Source organism: Thermobia domestica, chromosome 8 (genome assembly GCF_964235325.1).
Source record: "Thermobia domestica chromosome 8, izTheDome1.hap1.1, whole genome shotgun sequence".
In the NCBI taxonomy this organism is placed as follows: Eukaryota; Metazoa; Arthropoda; class Insecta; order Zygentoma; family Lepismatidae; genus Thermobia; species Thermobia domestica.
In genome coordinates, this window is record NC_137461.1 from 219,847,909 (window position 1) to 219,871,418 (window position 23,510).

The window sequence follows — 23,510 nt, forward strand, 5'->3', positions numbered from 1 at the left end:
ACAGCTAAATATACAAACTGGATGGTGAAGTTTGTCGCAGTTCACTAGACGATCTACTCATGAGAGCTCCAAGACAAGTTTCATCATCCAGTTTATATACTTTGCCGTGGACAACCCATTTTAGAGACAGGACAGGACAGGATTGTTCAGTTACAAATGCGAAAACGTTAAATTGTAATGCAATACATTGAAAGGAAAACCAAGAACCTTGGACCTAGAAAAAATGAAAAAAAAAAAAAAACTCGAATGTAAGACGCACCCTTGGCAAAAATTTAAGAACAATACACTGAAGTGACTTTTAGGAATGAAAAAGGACAAATATACATTGTAAAACCAGAATGAAATGGGTAAGTAAAGAAACACTGAACTTTCCGAATTGGAAAGAATCCACTCATTCAGGCACTGGAATTTATTCATGTGCATTTACTGGTTCTTTCTTCCCAAGGAAATTCTTCCCAATGAATCCTCATGCCACTGAGCCAAAGCTGTGACAAAATTCTTCGAGGACAACAAAATTAGTGTTCTTCGGTGGCAGAGCAATACTCCTGATACCAACGCAATTGAAAACCTTTGGAACTTCATGAAGGAAACGCTAAAGAAGAAGCACATTACTTCCAAACATCAGTTGATCGAAGAGATCAACTATTTGTGGTATCACGATGATGAATTAAAGGGAAAATGTGCTATACTTCTACATAGCATGCCACAAAGGATAAAAGACTTAATAAAGAATAAGGTATTTCATACGAGATATTAATCTTTGTGTGAGAGATCATTTTCTTGTAAGTATTCCATTTCATTGTTTGTTTCCAATTCGGATATACACATTGTATAGTAATTATATTTGAATGTCACATACGCATTTGTTTTATTGACATTACAAAACATGTGCCACACGCACTAGAAGTTAGAACAGAGCTACAAAACAGTAATTTGTACTTAGTACCACCGTGTTTTATTACGTAATATTGTAAGAACAATAAAATATTCAGAAAGTAAATGTTGAGTCTAATAATTTTAACACATCTTTATATATATATATATATATATATATATATATATATATATATATATATATATATATATATATACAGAGGGTTGATTAATTCGTGTGTCAATTTCATTTGTTCACTGTGCAAAAGTGGTATGAGGTAAAGCCGTGCAATTTGGTGTAACTTTAGACGAAGGACATAAGTTTTGTTTCCCCATAGAAGCATGTCACTTGTACTAAAGATCAAAGAGATACAGAGTCAAAGGTCAAATTTCTATTTTTTGCTTATGGGATTGCAATGGTAAATTCTGAAAGAGCCTGAAAAAACGAAAATCGAAGTGATAACAAAGGAAAAGCTGTATGGTATGATTCTATGTCGCAAGCCGACCAAATATACGTCAATCAAGTGTCACGGTCAGATCAAGGTCACAGGTCATCTTGAGAACCCATTTGAATTCACTGAAAACAACTCAATGTCCGTACCTCATCATGTCAAATGGGTTCTCAAGGTGACCTGTGACCTTGATCTGACCGTGACCTCTTACCATGACACTTGATTGACGTATATTTGGTCGGCTTGAGACATAGAATTATACCATACAGCTTTTCCTTTGTTATCACCTCGATTTTCGTTTTTTCAGGCTCTTTCAGAATTCACCATTGCAATTCCATAAGCAAAAAATAGAAATTTGACCTTTGACTCTATATCTCTTTAATCTTTAGTACAAGTGACATGCTTCTATGGGGAAACAAAACTTATGTCCTTCGTCTAAAGTTACACCAAATTGCACGGCTTTATCTCATACCACTTTTGCACAGTGAACAAATGAAATTGACACACGAATTAATCAACCCTCTGTATATATATATATATACACCAACTATAACAGCAGATTAGTTAAGTACGATATCCGATTCAACTCACAAACTTTATATATTCTCGAACCTATATCAGAAGGCAATAGAGGCCCAAATTTCTTTCACCTCCTTCTAATTGATAACTCACGCCAACTATGATTGTGCTGTAATGATATCGTGCAGTTTATTGAAAAAAGAAAAAAACGAATTTTTTTCATTCAGGTACAACTTTCAAAAATGTAGGCTATGTTTACCTGTTGTGATCCTGTATCTGAAATGTTTATTTAAAAATAACCGAACAGTTTCCAATTCCAAAATAGTTTTAGGTTAAGAAAAGAAAGGAAAACTAAAAACAGAAATACAAACAGGTACTGTTCTACAAATGAAAGATTTAAAAGTGAAAGGAAAGGTCTATATAAGTTTTCAAAAGAGGTGTTGAAGAAGTCTTTTGGAAGGGAGATTATGGCGGATTTGCATTGGCTATACGCTAAGCTGCTCGTAGCCATAAGGGACACGATAGCCAAGATATTCCCTGCTGTCACTAGATTCATAAGGGACAGGATAGCCAAGATATTCCTCTTGTAAGTTAACCTTCTTTGTTAGCAACAATATCTATTCTATCAGAAAAAATATATACTTATAAACAGAATGGCAGGTCTCCTGCTAATCAAGATTATAATATAAAAATAAATTTTATTGTAGATAAATTTATGGTAAAGGTCATATAAAAATTAATATTCAATAGCCTAACAAAATTCCATTTTTTAAAAAATAAAAGTCATACTTTTCATAAACGGCTCCTCTAAATTTGTAAAAATTAAAAATAATAAAAGCAATTATTATACAATACAGTTTAAAATTTTGGGACACTACGCTACCTTAAAATTCGTCTACTCTTACAATGACTTCATTCTTTCCAACAAAACAATAGGTAGTATCAAATCTCAAATCCAATTACTCCAAAATACCTTAAAATTTCTCACTCGCAATGTTCAGACTACATGGGCAATTCACCTACATTACAGAAATCATCTTGTAATATTAGCCTTCTAGTTCAATTTAGTATTACCCCATACCACTTGGTTTATGGCATAAAACCACAATTTCCAATTAATCAATTACTTAATGTAGCGAGTGGTTACCCAGAAAAATACAAACAAATTAACACAATTAAATAAATTACGTTCCTTAGTGCAATACAAAAAAAACTTGCTTTTAACGCGTTACGCAAAAACGTTAAATCAAAAAACTCACCCACGAAGTTTATGCCTTTGTAATAAGTAATAATAACAATAATAATAATAAAAAGAAACGCCTTTATAAATCTCAACCACTGTTTCACAATGTTCGTGGGCCGTACACAATAATCAAACCATTCAATAAAAATTCTTATTTAATAAAAAATTAATAAAGTTCCACAAAAGATAGCCACGGAAATTCTCAAGCTTTATATTCCAGAGAATTCAAACTCAAAACCACAATATACTATAAAATACAAACAGATTTTTCGCTCTTAACATAGGTAATGCCACCTTACATTTAACGAACAACTCGCGATTTTCAATCTTCCGTTTCATTGCTAAATATCTACACTACAAATAAATACTACAATAAAAAGTAAGAAAGAGCAGTTGTTAATAGATTCAGAAGGGACAGGATGGTTAAGATATATCTTTTGTAAGTTTACCTTTTTTGTTAACAACAATATCTATTCCATCAGAAAAAAAGCTCACATATAAACAGAAAGGCAGGTCTCCTGCTAATCAAGGTTATAAAATAATAAAAATAAATTTTATTGTAAATCATTTTATGATAAAGGTCATATAAACATTAATATTCAATAACCTAATAAAATTTCATTTTTGGTAATAAAAGTCATACTTTTCATAAACAGCTCCTCTAAATTTGTAAAAATAATAATAATAATAAAAATAATTAAAAGTAATCAATATAAATACAGTTTAAAATTTTCTGTCAATACGCTACCTTAAAATTCGTCTTCTCTTACAATAACTTCATTCTTTCCAACTAAAAAAGAATAGTTACCAAATTATTTTCTTTTTAAAAGCAAATTAAATTAAGGAGGGACAAAACAGCGCAAACCCCATTACACATTATTCAATTTCACTCCTCTTTACCCTCTATAGTTAATCTTTACTATCTGACCCTATATCTTTAGCTCACCAAGACTTTTCTCATTGATCATCTCCAACTCACCTCAATCCCTCATATTTTGTATTAATTCTTTCGTATCTAGTAGGTTCTTCTGTCTGCCATCAATGCTCGAAGCATAAGCGATAAGATTAACTTGCATTTGTCCATTAGCTGCCATTTTCGTGTTGTGTTGCCTAATCCAACTCTTATCACAGATATTTCATACATTTCTTTGGGTCTATGATGAAAATAATACCATGTTTTACAACGACATACACTTGTAATTTATAGCACAATACATATCTTTAGGGAGCGAGGCGGCTCAGTGATAGAGCATTTACCTCTGGCGTGTGGGGTTCGTGTTTTGATTCCCGGTTAAGTAAATTTGTTGTAGACAACATCGTTCCGTGGTTTTCCACGGGGTACTTCCCTTTCCTCCCAGATTCTCAATACCATTCTTCCATCATCATTGTTCTGCCTTAAAATCCGTCTCACTTAAACTAACGAGCATAAAGATTTCATTTCATTCTCAATACAGAACCTTCCTTGTTCTAATGATTATAAATACAAAGATACCAATATCCAACTCATGTTAAATAAAATAAAGTCCTAGTAAAATAATGACGCTAAAATAAAGTTCATACCCTTGTTAAAGTATCTTAAAGTACCCTGGACGCATCTCCTATATCAACTCTCACTCTATTCCTACTATTTCCCAAACTTCCTTTCCCCTCTAGAGGGCGTAACCCTCGAGCGAGATACTTGCCTATACTAATAAAAGAAATTAAGATAACTTGCTACGTTAAAAGCAATGTTGTACATTTCAACCGCTTGCTAAAGATAACGTTGTGAGAAAAAGTCGTTGGGAAATATGTCATTGACGGCGTGATAAAAAAAAAATGTGATAAGTACGAAAAACTGATATGCTTGGAACATGGTAATTGTATTTACACAGACTGTTGGTTGATGTTAGTGTAATTTGTTCCTTTGTTTTCTTGACATGTGAATTAAATATGTTTATTCTTGAAAGAAGTAATTCTACTCTTCTTATTCTTTGGAGTCTGCTGGATCCCACCGGAATATTAGTGTCCGTAAATTTCACCACTAGAGTTAAGGGTTAATTTTATTAATGTAAATTTTATTCAAGTATTCTTGTTATTTATGAAATTTATCCTACAATCCAAGGTATTTACGGACGATATAATTTTCAAAATGTACGTTTCGAGTTTCCATTTGTTTGATGATCATCGTAAGTCATATTATGGTTAGTTATTTAGTTTATTATTGGTGATCAAATTTACATTTTGTTTTATTCAGTCATCATCTTCCTTTTCCTAATGTGTCAGTGGCAGGGTTATTTCGTTTCCGTTTTACACATAGACCTAATGATCCCATAATTAATGCTCACGCGAACTCAATTCATTACCATTGTATTGATCGCCACATTATGATGATTTATGACATCACTTGTCATATTTCTCCTCAGACTGATGTTTGGCGGTTCAGTGATTCAGATGTCTTGCAACAGTAAACTGTCAAGTGAATGAATTGATCATTTTCGTGCATATATTTAGGTGAATCCAAGTGCGTACTTTAACATTAAAAGCTTAAACATTGTCTTTTACTGAGAGTTAATTAGAAAAGTTCAATAAAGGTATGTTATTTTATGGCAATGTATGTGAATAATTATTATTAAACATGTTAGCAGCTAAAAGACGAAAGGAAGAATCATAAAAAAGTAATATTTTACTGTATGAAATTAATTCTGCATTCTAAGGATTTACATTAGAATATCCAGACCTTGTCCTTTTAGACATAACGCATTACGGCATAAACCGTTATATTGTTCGAATCTTGATATTCCAGTTCTGTAGTTGACAACAATTTAGGAGCTCTACTAACTGACATTTGGTGGATGAGAGCTGGGTTAAGGTTTCGGTGAAAGAGCTAATCGCTTATATTGCACCACAAACCACAAGTCAATGTCTCATACATCCTGGAGGTTGACAAGGAACACAGTTATGAACTAAAAATTTATAAAATGGCATCTTGGTAGCCTTAACAAATCGTTATATTTATATATGGGGCCACGGTATGTCAGTCATAGAGCGCTCACCTCTGGTGCGTGGGGTTTCTGGTTCCATCTCGATTCGTGTCATATGAACGTTGTAATAGACAAACGTTGTGAGTGGGGATTCTCTCGAGGTGTCCCCATTTGTCCCCACTTTCGTCGTGCCATCTTTGCATTCATCACCCTCTTCCTTAGCCTGAGGGTATAATCGTGGTACCTTCAAGTAGAAATTTTATTTATTTTTACACTTACGTAATAATTTACATACAACAAACTCTGTAAGACGTTTTCAAAGAAAGAATTATTTTTATGGAATATATTTGAGTTTGATTTTACGTTGTGAAATTATGGTATTCTTCCCAAATATGGGCATTAGGTTTTTAAGACGGAAGAAATACACTTCCTGTTTTAATGGAGAGGCAGCTGGAATATTGTGTAACTATAGAGTACCGCTACACCTTCAAGGAAAAGTTTACAAAACAGAAGTGGGATCTGCTGCATTTTATGAAGTTGAATGTTGGACGATGAAGAAGGATAAATAAAAGTTGGATATCGCAGTAATAAAGATGCTGATCACGCGGAAAGACAGAATTAAGAAGAATGGAGTAATCTGAGGAACAGTAAAAGTAAGACCTGTAGTGGAAAAGTTACAAGAAACTAGACTTCGATGGTTTGGACGTATCAGACGTTTGGACGTAAGACCTTTGGAATACGTAGCTCACTGAGTGAATGTTGGAGAACTGGATATTAAACCTAGGAACACCAAGGAATTTTTGGTTTACATGGAACACCAGCGGGGGGGGGGGGAACTCTGAGGCCCACAGCATAAAGGTCAGTATTTCCCATGGAAATTAATTTATCTTGTCTGATATGAACTTGGGATGTCTGAGACATCATATATTTTTATTTTCTATTATTACTAGGTTTCTAAGTACAGTGTTGCCAACTATATGTGTGTAATTGTTTAAGTTACCATTTTTTATTTATGTCAGTAACTATGAAATATTTACTATGATTTATTTACATTTACATTTATTTACAATGAAATATTTACATTTATATATGAAATCAAACAGATCAATAGCAACTTAGTACAGTGTAGTGTGTGTACAAAGGCGACTTCCAAAAGCATTTTGGTGAAGGTTCAGTAAAGTGGGGTAGAATGGGGAAGAGTCGGGTGTACTTCAGTATTTCAATGAATTCAGGATTAATCTTTTTTAATTCCATCCCGGTTTTCCTTGGAATGGCGAAATTCTTTCAAATTTTGTTTCCGTAAAAAGATAGTGTGAGGGACGTTCATTGGACACTATAGGGGATGTCACCAGAGAAGCAGTGTTGCCAACTCAACATAAGTTACAATTTTTGTAGTAGCACAACGTCCGGTTTTTGCACCTATGAAATGAACATGTAAAATGTAAGCAAACAAGCTACGACTTGTCTGTCAGTTTTTAAACTAACACCACCACTACAACATCATGAATATTACAACGGATTCATTGCAAGAAACGTACAACTGCTTCCATTTGTTCCATTTGCATTATCAAATAAGATGTTCAAATCTCTGTCTTTTGCATCAAAGTCTGACAGGGTTATTTCCACCTTGCTATATTCGAGCTCACTACCTTCTATGTCAGAATCATGTAAAAGTTCTTTAAGTTCTTTCTCAGTTGAATTTTGGCAAAGTCCACGATTTGTCATTGTTCCAATGCTGCTGCAGATTTCCTCATACAGTCACAGTCACAGAATAACGAACTGACAGTTTCCTATCAAATATACTTCGTCAGTCAGTGTTGTAGGCTGATGCTTGTGGATTCTATGATTAAAAATACTTGATGACACCAGAGGTGCAGCAGTATAGTTCTTTCAGATCACTATTGAAACTTGATTCCCTCTTTCTTTCTTTTATATATATATATAGTGTGTGTGTGTGTGTGTATGTGTGTGATTATAATATAAAGTGACATATTTAGGTGTTAGCAGGTTTGAAGAAATAAACTAATAGAAAATAAAATATTTAGGTGCTAAAAATAATGAGAAAATGTATATACTAAATTTTTATCATGTGCAGTTGGCAACACTGCACCAGAATAATAGCTGAGAGTATCCCTGCATTTTGGAATACCAAAATTGTTTCAAAGGAAAATGAAATAAATAGCCAAACCTTAGTATATAAGATTTAGCGTATGCGGTGAATAGCCCCTTACTACTATCAAGGTGGTCGGGGGCTCTGAAGCAGACAGAACTTTCTTTATTTATAAATAGGAAAAAAACAAAACGCTAAGCAAGAGCATTTTATGATCAATCGGGTCAAGCTTGAAAATATCATTTTTTTTTTCAATTTTTTAATGCAATTACGAATGTTACAAAATCTAACGAAAATAATTTGTGTTCCCCACTTGGTGTTCCTAGGATTAAACAAGTGCAAGCTAGACAAAGAAGAAATGGAAAGATTCTGGAAGAATGCTATGGTGCAGTGTGATTTTACAGTGGATACGACACAAGATAGAAAGAGGTTTACGACAGGGATCCGAAAAGCCAACCTCAGCTTCCTAGAAATAAGGTTTAGAAGAGTAATAATTATTACTCTTATAATTATTATAATATTCTAAGAGTAATAATCAGTAATAATAATAAGAGGAGTAATTATAATTTTATCTGGTTTTTAGTTCAGCAAAAATATCTCTAGTGTACTTTTGTAACACCTTGTACATCTTTGTTGCTATATCTGACTCTAGCATAACTTTATAATTCTACAATATTTTCTTAATTTCTTTTTAATTACTTCAAGTAAATATACTACAGTACATTTGAATTAGAAGTTACAACATTTCGGTCTTCTTTGAGCATGGATTTGCTTCAAATGACAGTTTTACTGGATTCTGCGTGCAAAAGTATATCTATTTCAGTGAAAGAATGGAAAGAGTGTAGCAGTAGCATATCACACAATGTGTATTGCTGTAGAAGATATTAAAAAAATCATTTCAATCAGTGTTCGAAGTGGGAAAAAAGCAGAGACGGTATGTTTTATTACGATTTTGACTCGAATCGGCTATCTAAATGTTGAGATACAGTAAGGGTATGTTACCTAAAAAATCGCATTTCTATTTACACAATGACTCAAAACAATCGGAGAACTTTTCGTAGTTATGGGTGGGGCATGGAGGTGCTTTGGCCCCGCTCCCAATTTTCTTGACATAATAACTTTCTAGGTACCTTATGTTGCATTATAGAGAATTTACGAAAACGCTCTAAAACCAACTTTTTGTACTATCAAGTTTTAAACAGTTTCCCGCGGGTAAACTCCTGAACCCACCACTTGACTGAGGGATATTCCAAACCCCCGGAAGGTTGTTAACCAATTATTAAAGATGCAAAAATACGATTTAATGAAAGTATATAAGCTCCATCAATTTTATCTTCTTAACAGATCACATAGTAAACGAACAGTTAAGCAAACTAACAGATTTTTTATTGCATAAACTATATTTTTTCTCATAAATACTAGACCCATGTATTTCTTTACCATAGTACACATGAAAGAAGTTCCGCCGAACCCATAACAATACTTTCCGATTTCAGTAACTGCCTTTTGTCTGGATTGGGCTCACGACTAATTCCTTTCTATCTTGTGACCCTTATTCGCAACCAACATAATCAACACTAATTCTTGCGTACAAGCAAGGGGTGAACTTCTTTGTAGAAATCTTATTTTAGAAACAAAAGATAGGGGAAGTATAGCAAAAATGTTGGTGTTACCAATGTGAAAATTATTGCTACATAAGTAATAAAGTCTTTGATGTACATAGCAATTCGTCAATTACTGTGAATAAAAATGGGTTTATTAAAGGTATATTTCACCACTTTCAGTAACCGTATGTCTTGATTACTGAAAAACCAGAGACAGTATGTTTTCATCACTGACAAACCAGAGGCGATATGGCATACCACCGCATACCGTCTCACTTCGAGCACTGATTTCAATACCTGGGGGGAAACTAACCTTAAAATCGTTGCTGTAATTTTGTATAACAAAGTTGTAATAATTTTGCGGCAAACACGATAAGTGCTAAAATTACATCAAAGTCTGCATTATAAATGAATATTACAGATTCTACGTACAGAAATTGAAATTGAACACTAAATATAATTTATAAAATTGGTATAATCTGACGTGAATGGTTTCATTAAAGGAAACTTCCTCAATTTCTAATGACCGAATAATAATCTGGTAGTTTCTGAAAACGGATTTTGTCCAAGAATAGGAAAACGTGCTCCTTGACCCATTTGATTGCATCACTTTATTGATGTAATCTGACCATAATATTGATGATATAGATAATTTTAAAAAATGTTTAATTTTTTTAGCATTTTACTTGAATACGTTTGTATCCGATTTGTGAATCCGAAATGAAAAAGTAACTTGAGTACACAAGGGTTTAACGGAAAGAACTATTTTTTACTTGTCATCAAGCTTTCTTAGAGAGAATATTGTAGTTTATTGCTTTGATGAAAGTTGAGTTAACATTTTGTATCAGCCATTTAAAAATATATATATATAAGCGGATATGCATGTATTAAGTGTGATTTCTACGTAGATATTTGAGAACATGCTTCGTTGAACTTCTAAATGCATCTCCGTGTTAACGTAAAGAAGATCTATTTTAGCATGATCAATATTGGGAAAGAAAGAAAGAGAATGAATGAAGCGACAAAGCTAGCAACTGAATGTGTGATCGGTTGAAAGGAAGGAGGCAGTCTACCGTAACAAACAATTAACCAACCAACCTTTGCACGGAGATAAATTGGTTTCCATTGACCCAATGTCACGTATCATTTATTTGTGGAACGACACTTCTTTCTATCAAATTATACGGTCATGCAAAATTTCCGACGACAGCATTTGAAGAAAAAAACTAACCGATATGGCGAAAGGGCTCGCGAATTCCTACTTTTCTTCTGCTTGCACACAAAATAATAGAGACTTGTGTCAAGGTTACGTTAGATAATCTATTCATCTAAATGCAGTGAATATACTAAGAAATTTGTGCATGGTAAAATATGTTATATTAAAAGAAAGGACATTATAATTTTTATACTTCGTATATTTAGTGCTATTCCACAGGTCATCAAAAAATGACGGTGCTATTTTAAACACAAAAAATATGTATATATAGCAATAATTGCATTTATTGAGGGGCATTTATTGTAGCCTCTAGAGGATCAAAAAGAGCCAGTTAAAGGGAGCGGATCATCTTTTGAACAATTAATGTAGGATTTTAAAAGTAGTTTTACATCAAATCAGATTAAAGTAGTGCAATAGATAGTGCCTATAAGAAGGTAGCATTTGAGGAAACGGTGCTCCCATTGTATTTTCCATGGATCTGCCAGCTGTCAGTTATTAAACTAGAGGAACTCCTTATAGGTTTACTAACTCAAGTTTGAGTATTTAATTCGTATAGTAGTTTCCTCATAGTTTCTCACTATGAAACGAAACTCACTTATTTGATTCTTACAAATTTTCACAATTGAATTTTTTAATGTAGTGAAAAGTTTGTTTATTTTGTTTGCTTAATTATTTGAGAATAGCTACTCATTTTCAACACAGATGTAATATGAAAGTTGAATAAACAACATAAGATCGAAATCATATGGATAGATACTATTGGAAATCATCCTCAGTTCTCCCACGCTAAAGATACAAAAAAAAAAAAAAAATAATCACAATGCGTTGGGTTATGTATGTTTGGAGTTTAAATAATTAGAATAAATATTTTCTAGAAATCTAGTCTCATCCCTATCCCAACTTTATTAAGAGGTTATATTTATTTAGAATGATAAATAATATCCATATGTGTAATCAAATGAATCTAAATGTTGACTAATGTATACTGATTATTGGTTAATTTTCTCTGCAGGTAATTTAACCATGGTATAGTTTTGAAGAGACACGTGAATCTCCAAACACGAATCATATTGAAACATAAAATGTGATATTGTCACGCAAGTCAAATGAAACAACTCTCATATTTACTACCATAAAACGATAATAATCACTGGTGGCTTGGGACTAAAAAGAGGGTGAATAACACATAACAAACAACAATCATCAGCTCATAAGCTTTATGGGCAGAGAACAATATATGAGACATGTTTGCTACAAAGTAGTCACGCAGATGCATTGGCCATGTTATTGACATCTGGCGAACAAAATTGAAATCAGGTTCTATGTCACAATAAGATAAATAGTCAGATTTCCGTGTACTAGCTATATGTGTATCTTCACGGAAATCCCTTGTTGATATTAGGAACATACATGGAATGAATATAACTACTCCGAACGAAGTTCACTTAATTATAATTACTTACTAACAAAATTAGTTTACTAACTTGAATACAACTTCTAATGGAGAAGCAATGCAAGATGATAATTTACCAGATTATCCTCTGTAAACAAAAGAAGATATATGATTAATGAAAATAATTTATTATCAAAACTCGGGGGAATGATATTGCGAGAGGAAGCGGAGTAGTCGCGAGAAAACTCACAGACAAAGTGATGTCAACCACAAATTCACATGGATCGATCAAGGAACATCTCCCATTAGAGAAGAGCGCTAGTCACCCTACTCTCTCTTTGCAATTATTAAAGTATTAAAATTAACAGTTATATTTTGTATCTTAAGAAGACAATTCATGAAGTTTGTTTTTCTCATTTATCTAAATGAAAGGCAATTATGTAGATAGCTTAGGTATGGACATAGTCTGGTTTTAAATAATTCCAGATCAACTTGGCAGCAAATTCTTTACTCTATTACTTTCCGTTATATACACAAAACTACGGATGTTTGTTGCTAGTCATCGCTTAGTAATAATTAAACTGGTTGAATATACATCTTAGAAGTAACAATATAGTAAATGAACATGACACACGGAAAGTGTATAGTCTCTGAGAAAGTATTAATTAATCATATTATCAAACAAAATTATAATATAATATTAACTGTATTGATCATAATAAGAGTTTATTAAGCATTCCTGAATTTAATTATTTTTTTGTATAAATACATGTGTTTGTGTCAGAAGTGGACTGCACAAGGACCCCTACTTACGCCATTCATTCCTTTTTCCCACAAATAAAGAAATATCACACTTCATCTACATATAAATAATTGTTAATATTGCAACTTCTAACATTGTAATAACAATTTTCATACTTATTCATATGCAGGACTGGACCATTTATCTTGATATGCCCTTGAAACTTTTAAACACGTAAACACAAAACACGAAAATTTTGTATCACTAAATTACGTCAAGAGGGTATTGTCTGGTATACTCTTTTATACCACAAACTAACAGTGTTCCCAACATAACATAAAGTTGCATATTTTTCAAAAGAGACTACGTCAGGTGATTACATATTTCAAATCTACATGTTAAACAAAATCTTAGAATGTTACATTTATTATTCAGTGTTTCAAACCAAGGTAGCTAAAGTATCATAAGTATCCAAATTTTGGTGGCATGTGCAGCAATAATAACGCAAATGAGACAAACAGGACAATATACACTCATGTCCAAATTTATTGTCGCATGTCTATAAATATGATGCTGTAGGAATATAATTTGATAACGAATTCGTCCGGTATTTCTTCTAATGTTAGTATGTGTGTAATCGGCAAATACGTGTATGTGGAAAATTTCATGTCAAAAGAGCAGTAAATAAGAACAATAAAACGAAAATAGAACTACCAGCATTTTGTTTTACTTATTCAAATTTTCGTATTTATATTTTTTTCCTATGAAATTTATCACAAATATACATTTCTCGATTATACATATAGTATCAGTATGAAAAGTACCCTGCAAAATCATTATCAAATTATATTCTTACAAGAAGACAGTTATAGATATGCGACAATCATTTTGGACATGAGTGTACATACAAAATGCATTGGTGTCTAATACTATGATTATGAAATAATGGATTTCCTATAAATAGAAATACAGTTACAAGAGATGGAAAATTTGACTTATTTCTAAACTTTTTTTTCGACAAACTGCTTCAATAAATACCTCATTCCATTGTCTAATGGTTTTCAATAGCTGTGAAAATCACAATGGTGTTTAAACCAATTTGATATCTCAAATCGTTCTTCAGATATGGTAAAAACAGTTAGTTTGCAACACTAATGAGAAATTGATGTTCTTCATACTACAGCGTAATTAGTTTGCAACACCGCATAATACATGAGGTATTCTAAATGTTTGTTACATGTTGATTTGGTACTATAATTTACGTAATTCCCTTTAAGAAAGAACTTTATGTTGGGATGACAAGACTATTAATCTGGTTATTTTACAGAGTGTTGATATTTGAATGATATTATATTTTCAATGTTGTGTATCTATTCGTTTAAAGTTTAAAATATATCTTTGAAAATAAATGATGCATCCTGTGCAGGGGGGAAGAAAAGTTTCTAGGAGGGCGTCTCCATGGTTGCCATATTACGTCTGGTATTTAATATACGTTTGCTATATTACGTATAAATTTTCGTAAGCTAGAAGGGGACCGGGCCCCCTTTTCTTCCTTCGGGCATCCATGACCCTGTATGTGTAAAATTATTTAGCATTTATTTCACTCTTTCACAACTTCATACTTTTGACACAGGTTGCTAACAATATAAGGCAAAAGTCAAAGTGCGTCACACTAAAAGTCCTAATTATTAAGGGTCAAACTAATAGATGTCACTAACTGCGCTATCACTTGGCTACCTGACGCTAATAGATGTCGCTATATGCAAGAAAGTTTCAGATTTAAAATTATTGTGATTATTTAATTGCAACCTTAAAAAACACATTATTTCAACTACCGTGTAAAACTAAAGACCACAGTGAAAACATAAGAATAATCTACAAAAAATAACTAAAATGTTTAAATTTCTAACTCAGAAGAAAATAACACCAATCTGTAATTTGAAATTATCGTAGAAGAAGAAAATATATAGCTATTAATATATGAAAAATGCTAAATACAAAAATTCCATTAGTTTAATGCATTATTTAAATTAATTATGCAATTACACTTGGAGCTATCTAATAGCGTAGTAAATTACTGACGCAACATTTATTTTCATTTTCAGTGGATTACGTGACACATTTATTATTAAAGTCAGCAATAAGAAGTAAAAAAAAATGTTTTTTTTTTTTTGGTATTACAGACACGTCAAATTATTTATTTTCTTATGTCCTGTTAATGAGATTCGGCATTATAAAGGAAATTCATGTAATTTTTTTGCTAAAGTATATTATAAATTTTATTGACTATTTCATCATATTTCATGTTAGTTCAATGAATACCACAATCATAAGATACAAAAGTAAATATGTCTCTATATCCAGTAATGACATGTGAGGAACTCTTGTTTATATTTCGAAGAAATTCAGCTGGAACATGTACATTGTTCCTTTCTCGTTGTTCCAATAGTTGCTAATCCAACCTTCAATACGGTGTTACCAAGTTCAAAATCTCTTAAGTAGTTATATGGCATGTCACTTATTCTTTAGTTAGAATATATCTACGTACATTATAAGATACCATACAACTTTTGAGAAACAAATAACTGCAATTTTAAGTCAATCGAATAGTAATAAAAAGAAAAATGCAATCTCTATGCTGACTTCATTTTCCTGTACTGTCATTTCTTGGCTACTTTTTAATTTTAATGATAAGGAACTTGAAGACGAAATATTGACTTTTTACTTCAGATTCTCAGGACACCTTGCCACGTTTAGGTGTAACAAAATAAAAAGCAAAATATAATTTTAAAGAATCACTCAATTTCAAAGAAGCATATTCATAAGGAATGAACAAATTAAATTGTGACAATATAAAAATATAGAAGTATTTCGCTTTAATCGAGACAGTTGAGTAATAAATATACTGGACACGAATCTCAAAGCTTTCTCGTTTCTAGGGTCAGTGATTATTTCAGGTGAAACCAGAGAAATACTCCACCCGGGGAAATCTGCAATAGTGATTAGCAAGGGTGGATAGTGAAGGGTTGGGTTAATCGCTTAACCCCGAGAGAGCTCAACTTCCAGTTGTAATAAGGGCATAAGGCAAGAGATGTAATTTACTCTTGGAAGTTTGAATACATATCCAAAAGTCAATTTCGTGCTCCCTCTCTGTTTTTGCTATATAAAGGTTATTTCAACCACTTCCAGTTGAAGTAGAACAATAACTTCGTAGAAAACTTGTTCTTTTGGTACTGAATCCGTATGAAGAAACAGCTTTTCATTATCTATTACTGTGCTTTCAGCATAGGGATCAACATCAAAGCCGGAAATAGATATTGTAGCTTCTTCCGGTTTGAATTGAGGATAAACAGAAAAGATTAAGTATGTTATTGGAATGCAGAATTGTTTCCAGAAAACCACGTCTCGGAAGTCCTACGTTATTTATTTTCTTTTCTTTTCTCTTTTCCTTTTTTTGATCTGCGGATCACTAATGAAACCGTAAGTAGCAGTAAATTTCAACCACTTCCGGTTTTAGTAAAGAGATGCAGATGAAGATATTATCTTTCCTTTGTATGCTGAATTAATTCCAAAAGACGCTTGCCAGTATATGTCGTCATATTAGTTTTATAACGATCAACATTAAAACCCGAAATTGCTAATTTCAACCAATTCGGATTTGAATAGTAAGTTAAGCTATGAGATGGAACATATTATTAAACGCCGAGTCAGTTCCGGAAAGCCACTTTTCATAATTTTTAATCGTTTTTGATATGACACCTGTCGGCCATCACAGACGAAATGGCTGTTCTAAATTTCTTCCGACAGCTACGAATAGCATACTATGGCATTCTAACACTGTAAGTACTTTTGAAAGCTACCGTCTTCCTAAACCTACCGTATCACTAAACATAGCTACGAAACTTGTTTCTTGCTGCAGTGGCTCAGTAGTAGAGCGCTCTCCTCTTGTACGTGGGGTTCATGGTACGATCCCAACTCGCACCAAGTGGATTTTGTAGTGGACAAACACCATGTTAGTGGGTTTTCTCAGGGGTCTCCCGTTTCTTCTCATTTTATTCATTCCATCATCGCATTGTATTCATCACCGTCCCCTTTACCCTATCCGGCATAAATGTGGAACGTAAAATTGAATCTTATTTCCTGTTTACATTTCATACATATTTCCTCTATGCATACGTAGTTTTTTTTATTATTTTGTAAAAAAAAATAGAAAAAGAAAAGAAAAGAAACACGTTTCAATTGTCAAGGTGAAAATTCATAAATGTCATATACGAAAACATTCTGTGTCATGATTAAATCTTCAACCGTTATTTACTACGTTGGTTTTTCGTTCACTAAATCTCTTTCACTACTACAAAATTTTTCCCCAGAAAGCCATGAAAGCTGGAGTAAAATCTACTTTTTGCGAGTGTAGAGAGAGCGCTCGTTTGCCTCTGCCGTCAGCTGTCGTTCAGCGGTTAATTGATCTTGGAATTTGAAAAAAAAAAAAAAAAAAAAAAAAAAAAAGTAAGCGTGAACCAGCAATAAAAAAAAAAAGAGACGATAAGGCAGCGTCAAACCACTATTACTAACACTTTAGAGTGACTAAAGGCAATAATGGCTTGATGGAGGTATTTCGTGCGATCAAGAATGTAACACAAACACTTAGTGTCGATCAAAACGACTTTGGCCCCGATTTCGTTTGAAATTCCGCAGGCGTTAGGATTTTGGTTAGCTCCTGCAAGCAGCTTTCAAAACTGGAACGATCAACATTATTTTTTTCCTATTAAAGCGAATTCTCTTTAACATCCGTTGTGAAACAAAAGTCTGTATGTAGGATTATAAGAGATAATTTAGCTAGTAATTAATAATTATCATATAGACAATGAAGATACTGCAGTAAACGATCTTATAGAGAGGAAAGATATTACAACTTAACACACAAATCTAAACTCTTTTCTTGAAAATCACGTAAAACTAGATAAAGAGTGTTCATGCATACACCACATTAATTCTTACAGAATAATTCACAAACCTTATTCTATTCAATCAAAACATCATACAAAAGTAAACATAAAATCACAGAATGGAAAATAATATGTATTTTAAGTGTAAGTAAATGAATCAATCATGGGTAGACTTTTAAATATCCCATGTCGAGGTCAGTGGGATGGTTCTTTCGCAAGCAGTCTTCAACTGCCGATGCACTAAACTGGAACCTACAAACAAACGTAAAATCTACAACTATATTTTCATTCTTTTAAATAAAGTTTTCAAGCAACTGGCTAGATTTGATAGTGAAATTGAGGAGCCTAGTATCAAAAGCCGCCAAATTTATTTTATTTTAGTTTATTTTTAATTTTATTTTTATTCATTATTTATTATTTATTCATTTTTTTGCCGAAATTGAAAAAAAGGAAATGAAATCTTTAAGTTTTACGTCCCACGATTATGCCCGTTAGGCCAAAGGAAACGGTGATTATGAGAAATAAATGAAATGAAGAATATGGGAGGAAACGGGAAAACCCCGAGAAAACCTACGAGCACGGTGTTTGTTCACCACAAAGTCCACACGGCGCGAGCTGTGATCGAACCAGGGATCCCAAGCACCGGAGGTGAACGCTCTACCACTGAGCCACCGCGTCGCCTTGCCGAAATTGAGTTATATATCACTTGTTATATGTTTGATCTAAAGGAATTAAATGGAAACAAAATTTTGTTTAAAACCTTAATATTTCATATTAAACCAAAAAGCTTATTCAAATATGGGAGTTTGTACGTGTGTATATGGAGCTTCGCAGTACGTTTTGCGAGATTACTCGAAATTAAGCGAAATGGATGTGGCGGATTTTGATACTAGGCGCCTCAGTTTTACTATTTATCTTTCCTTGTCTAAAAATGTTAATATTGGTTTACTGTGTTTGCGTTAAACTCTTTCTTTGCACAAAATTTCCTCAGATTCAATAGATTGTTTCAGAATAATTGGAGTTAAGCTATTTCATATCGTTACTTAATTCTGAACACTGATGCTACAATATATAAAAGTCCAAAACTAGAAACACGTTACCCAAATCGAGATTAAAATCTTTCTTTGTTTATTTTAACAAATCCTAATAATAAACGGAAAACTATCAATTTGAGCGTTATATTAATTCTAATAATAACCACACATGCTAGTAAATGTCACTACCTGCGCTATTGTTTGTCGTCCTGACGCTAATAGACAGACGTTGCTATCCAAGTTATCGGTTACTTGCCTCGTTAATATTTATAGATCTAATTATCTGCATTAAAGATTGCCTTATAACGAAATGCTTGAATAATATAATAACAATAATATAGAGTTTTAGGTAGATGATAGGCAAACTTAAGAAAGTTAAACAATTAACGTAATTTTAACTTTGCAGTAAGTGATAAAAGTGAACTGCTTAGTGCAAAATCGAGTCATTAAACTTATATGCACGTAACTTCTAAAATGTCATGATAAGCCACAAGGGTTAGTCTGAGAAACGGATTGCGGTAGTTAAAAATCAGCTGTTTTAAACTATTACGATTTTAGTCTATAGTGTACATAGGACCGAAGCCTCTGACGAAGGAGGTAGTTTTAATATGTATATTACAAAACAACGTTAACAAATTATTTACATAACAATGAAAAACAAATTTCTTATTTTAAATTGAGAATGTGTGTGTGTGACAGAGATCCGATTAATATTGTCAGTGGCATACATTCAACATAGGCTATAGTTACAAATGTTTAACACAAAACATGCTCGACATATAGTTGTCTGTCAATAACCACCACTGGCGCAAATCCTGGGGGAGTGAGGGGGACATGTCCCCTCCAATCTTGGGACTGGGGGGACTGTCTCCTCCAATAATCCGGTTTGGAATTTGTTTTTTTGGGGGAGAAATGTAATTATTTGTTTCCAGTTCCCACAAAGGAAAGTGAGATGAAATTAATGTCCCCCCAGAATAAGCCTTAAATCTGCTCGCCACCAAATGATGAAGACAACTATGCTTCCCTGATCCTCCACACCATTTTATTCAACTTCATAAATATTTTGAACATCGCTTACAAAAAAAAAAAAAAAAAAAAAGACAGAAAAAAGAAAGAAAGAAAGAGAAAGAAGAACGAAAAAAAGATTATGGGACCCATCTTACCCCCCCCCCCCCCCCGTCAAATGTTGAAGAGAGATTTGGGAGGCTGGTAACCACTCTACTCCGCAAGCTTTTCTACATGTTTTTTTTAATAATTCAGTATAACTTATAATAAGAGTTCCGTTTGTCGAACATGGTCATATGAAGTGCCATGAAACGTTAGAATTTACCTAGATATTTATACAGGGTGTTTCAAACAACACCGAAAACGTTTGGGAGGTTATTCTTGACACCAAGATAAGACAAAATGTATAGACCAACTTGGGTGCACAAATGCTCCCTTTCGGAGTTATAGGCTGCCGAAAACGTGAAAAAATGAACTTCAAAGGCCCATAGCTCAGAAAATATGGGATCTACCGTAGTTGGGTCAAGACTTTACTTAGGAACTATTATGTGTCCTATCCAAATATTCATGTTTCAGAATCTAAGGTACTCACGCAACCATTTTTATAGGAGTTTGGCTATGTGCATGTAATTTGAAGTACTCACCAACTACCTCTATAAAAATCGTTACGGAACTACCGTAGGATTCTGAAACATGGATATTAGGATAGTGCACATACTTGTTCCTAAATAAAGTCTTGACCCGACTACAGTAGGACCCATAGTTTTGAAGCTATGAGCCTTTTAAGTTCATTTTTTCATGTTTTCGGCGGCCTGTAACTCCGAAAGGAAACATTTGTGCACCCAAGTTGGTCTATACTTTTTGCCTTATCTTGGTGTCAGGAATCACCTCCCAAACGTTGTCGGTGTTGTTTTGAAACACCCTGTATAGGTTATATGCCATGCAGAAGGTTTATAAACATATTCTTTACACTATGCAATTTACTTTCACCACTTATTGAAATGTGAATTATTTGATAGGCGGTACAAATTAAAAGCTGCAACAACCTAAGTGTTTCGTATTCTTGTAGGCATTGACTAAAGCTTGTTGTTCTTCATAAAATGTTGAGAAACTCTCTTGCATTAAAATGTCCTATTCTGCTAACCGTTTAAAGACATTAAACTATCTTCAAATTCATGGAGTGTACATTTAAATGCTCAATATGCTTTTAAATTTTTTACTTGAGAACATTAAAGGATGCATTCTGGCTCCATCAGTACGGTTCTATTATTCCCCATTACAACTAAAACGACTGCAAATATGATGGAAACGTGGAGAAAATACTGTTTAATAGAAAAGCTAATGCCTTTTAATTCAACTTGTCAGAACTATATTGACTACCTCTTGTTGAACAAATTGTTTTGTTCTGTTAGTTCTATGATGTATAGAGGTAACTTAGACCATCGAAATTTCATTTAATTTACATTAATTTAAAATACATTACATAAACATTAATTCACTAATACAGCAAATGTTTAGAAAATGTAATATATAAAATTTTAAAACGAAAAAAATAGTAGTTTTTACCTTCCTTGGGTAGATAGAAAATAAAATGAATGTATTATGTTTATCGGAACTCCGATTTCTCCAATAATTGGAAAAGGCAATTGTTAATCAACAGCTTTCCATCCCTATTTACGCTGACAATAAACACTGTTTAATTGCATTGCAACGTCGTGGTGGCCCTAGATTAATTATTGACCCGTTCAACCAATTCAACTTTAACAGCCATTGGCGTGACATAGTCAAGTACTTCAACCTGAGTGATGGACTCCGAACTGTAGCTTCTATCCTTTAATTTACAACAACTATTCTAGATGGGATGTTCTCTGTTTCTACATTCCCACTAGACTTGCGTGGAGTATGCATGTCACAGTATTTGCTAACAAACATATCTTGATTATTATAGTAGAATATGTGTTTTACCCAAGTAAATATTCCAGTGTTCTAGATGATAATAATTGAATTGTATTACGTACGTTGATATTAATTATATATTATATATTGGCTAGAAGGAACGTATAATATATTTTTATTTATATATTTAGCGTCCTTTTCAGCAGAGAGTTTATATGGAACGTGCATGTACAGTTTTACGTAGAATCCGAACCACTTGAACTCTTGCCAGGAATCGAATCCAGGTATCTTGTACCGAGGACGAGTGCGTTTCTCACATACATACGAGAAAGCACTGTAATGTGTATGTATTCATGATGCCAATCAGTTTAACTGAAACACCTAGAAAAGTTCTACTTTGCAGATTAATATGGCATTAGACTTAATATGCCATTATTAATATGGCTTTGTTTTCCTCAGAACAGCTCTAATGCTACATAGATGGCGTGAATGGTAGTAAGTGGAATATAACACTATCCCGCATGCAGTGCATTACTCAGTGTCGTGCGAGAAAATGGAGGTGGAAATTTGATCCAGATTCATATCTTCAAAATGGGCCATATATGCTCATTTGTGTCAATGTCTGAGAATTGGGTGGGTCAAGAGAAATTCTCAACTTCATTATGATTTTTAACAACCTGCGATAAAATGGACTCGATATCATTGGACTCAATAGCATAGTATAATATGTCATCATTACTCGAAAACCACGTCTGTAGCATAGATTACATGACACGACCCGTAAGCGTCAGCATAGAATTCACAAATAAATAAATAAATAAATAAAATAAATATTAAAATATATTACCGCTTTACAGTGTCGCCACTATCTTTCACAGTTGAGCAGAGACTGTGGGTAATACGATTCTTTGGAGTACGCCGGACATAAAAACACGACTCGCGGTTTGAAATAAATTGGACAATCACTTCCTATGATATCACTTATTTTCAGTTATCATCATTCACTGTTTTTTTTTTTTTTTTCGCATATGACATTAATGTGAGTTTTGAAAGCCATATTACCTTGAACACATATTCGAAATAATTGAGGAGATTTTCCGTATTCAAAAGATCCAATCTATAGTTTCCAATTGAATTTTAACAATCAAAGTTTCTCATTCTTTCTTGATGTTGATGCTTTAAAACAAAACATTTTTTGTATGAAAATATAGTAGATACCTGATAGAACACCGAACACAGAGGACGTAAGTATTCAATATTAAATTTCAAATTAATAAAAAGTGAAAATCTCGAGGTCCTCTGTGGCTAGACAGATAGAATTTTCAATTTTGGTACTTGTATGGAGGTTCGGTTTCCCGGTTAAAACTCATGCATTGTAGATCACACGTGATACTACTAAACTCCAAGACAAGAAAGTAAATACAATGTATAATATGCTTATGACTTCTACGAAAATATACCTGTAATACCGTAATTTAAATAGATTTAATTATTTCGATCCTAGTTCACTTGATTTT